Source organism: Ornithodoros turicata, unplaced genomic scaffold (genome assembly GCF_037126465.1).
Source record: "Ornithodoros turicata isolate Travis unplaced genomic scaffold, ASM3712646v1 Chromosome162, whole genome shotgun sequence".
NCBI lineage: Eukaryota > Metazoa > Arthropoda > Arachnida > Ixodida > Argasidae > Ornithodoros > Ornithodoros turicata.
Genome location: NW_026999323.1, coordinates 123,009 through 125,532, shown reverse-complemented (window position 1 = coordinate 125,532; position 2,524 = coordinate 123,009).

Here is a 2,524-nt window from a genome sequence, read left to right as displayed (position 1 = left end):
TCAAATCCTATAGGTTAAGTGCTAATCAGATGTTATAATTTGCAGTTGCATGTAGCGAGGTCAGCTGTGCTGTGATTATGCAAAATGGTATTATACGCTGACTGATCCAAGATCACCCGCCTAGTGTGGTGTTCCGATACTAATCTTCGGTATAGGAGGCTAGATAATTTCAGAGGGAAAAAGTACAAGCCAACAGAGATTATACATTTCTGGGTATTCCATGCTGCTTTTTGAAATACAACATGTTTAAAAAAGAATATGAAGAAAATTAAAGAGGATGAAACACGATGTAAGCCTTCATTTTTATACAGCTGTGATATGCAGCAACGTAATCCATGTCACCAATTAAAAAATGCAAAATGTAAAAATGAAAGCATGTGTGTCTTTCAGAGTGTTCATGGTGTAATGCAATCACACATTGTGATATAAATTGATTATTAATTGCCAATGAAGGAAACAATATAAAAAAAGCATAGAACCTTGCATTGGGAGAGCTGAAATGACAATTGACCAAGTCATTGTGCTCCCAGTTGCAGTGTCATATTGTGTGTGTGCGTTTGCATTCCATTCATTTTAGGGGTGTGCGAGTACCAAATTCTAGACTGCGAATAGTTTTCGAATATTTGAAATTCACTGAGAATAGTTTTCGAATATCTAAAGTTCACTGCGAATTGAGTACGAATAGTTGGAATCAGGATTTCAAATACTTTCGAGTAATAAGAACTAACACGTCACACATTTCTTATTTATTTTCTTTCCACAAATGTACATTTTGGAGACTCTCAAACACACTGAAATAGTTGAACCTTCACTTGGTTTTAAATTCAGGCAGTCTTGGCACACTGAGGTACACTTAACACAACACTTCTTAGTCCAGTCTAAGCACACTGGAATACTCTGTTCAGTTGTTGTTCACAGGTTGTCGTGCAGAAATGTCAGCTGCCTGACATGCTCAGGGAGTAAGGCAGCTCTGCATGGTGTAGCAACATTTCCTGTTGCTGAGAATGCCCGTTCACTGGAAGCTGACGTTGCTGGAATGGCGAGGTACTTGCGTGCTAGCCTGGATGTAGATTGGAAATTTATCCAGTGGTACGTTCCAGTCTTTCACCATGTCGCGGAGAACCGATGATATTTGCGTCGCAGTATGCCTTCCCGAAAAACTACGCGTGTCCAAGTTGTACCTCTTCACTTGAAAGCTGTGATCGACGAAGTGGCACGTTAGGCTTATGAAGCTGGCGTTCGAGTGTGACGTCCACATGTGGACGTGAATGACATGGACTCAACACCATTTTGTAAGGCGGTTTTGAGTTCTGCTTGAACTTCTCTCCTTGTGTCGTGAAAGAGTTTCGGTACTAGCGTCCGGGATAGCGTCGTTCTTGAAGGAGGGCAGTAGTCTGGTACCGCTTCGGCCAGAAGTTCTCGAAACCCGCGATCCTCGACCACACTGTACAATTGGTAGTCTAGGGCTATCATGCGTGCCACTTTGACATCCAATGCTTCTTTACGAGCACGTGGCAGCTGTCTCTTTGTGGCGAACTTGTCGATTCTTTGCTGTTCCACCTTCTTAGCCTCATGTTTCTTCTTAAACTCAGCATAAAGTAGGTGATGTCGCTTCAGATGATTCACGAGGCTGGTTGTGGACCCCGATGTGTCTGGATGCGCGCAGAGCTCCGGTTGCAACTAGCAGAAACTGCCGATTCTTTTTGGAAGTAGTCCCACACGGCGCTTCTGTTTGTTCGCTTCGCTGCCGCGTCATCCTGCACAACTTCACAACCGTGTCCATCATCCTGCAGTTTTTCAGTTGTACACACAGCCGAACATGCCATGCCCTGCGCGACTCGTGACTGCGTCTCAACGGTTTCACCAGTTGCACGTGGTTTCGCTTTGGGAGAGGAGTGGCGAGGAGCGCGAGGAGGAAGCTCACGCGCGGTGACGTCACCACGCAGCGCTAGCCTAGCAGCACGCGCGGGTGTCTTCGCGTGCATCTCTGCCGGTGGGCAGATACTCGAAAAATATTCGAAAATTGCGAATAGCGAATATCCCTTGCGAATATCAACCGAATATAGCGTATTACTCGATTCGTATTCGAAAATTCGAGTACTGCACACCCTAATTCATTTTACTCAATCATAGAAGAGTTGATACTTTTTCAACATTTCAAGCCTCGCAACAACAGACTTGCTTCAACGAATATGCTCTTTAAAAGCACAAAAATCTGATTTGGTAAAATGTCATACTGGGAATCTTGTTATTGCATTTCACTAGAAGCGCTGATGCAAGAAGACGAAAACTCAGATATATAGCCCTATCTGTGTGTTTTTGTCTTCATGTTGTCATTTTAGCGGGTGCATTTTTGATACTCTTTTGTGATTTTTTGTCAGAGTCCAAATTTGGGTACTTGAACACTTGATGGGAAAGTACTCAAAAAAAGTACTTTAAGTACAGTATAAAGTACACGATTTAAAATGTACTTAAAGTAAAGTACAAGTACAGAGAAATGACCTTAAAGTACTACTTGAGTACT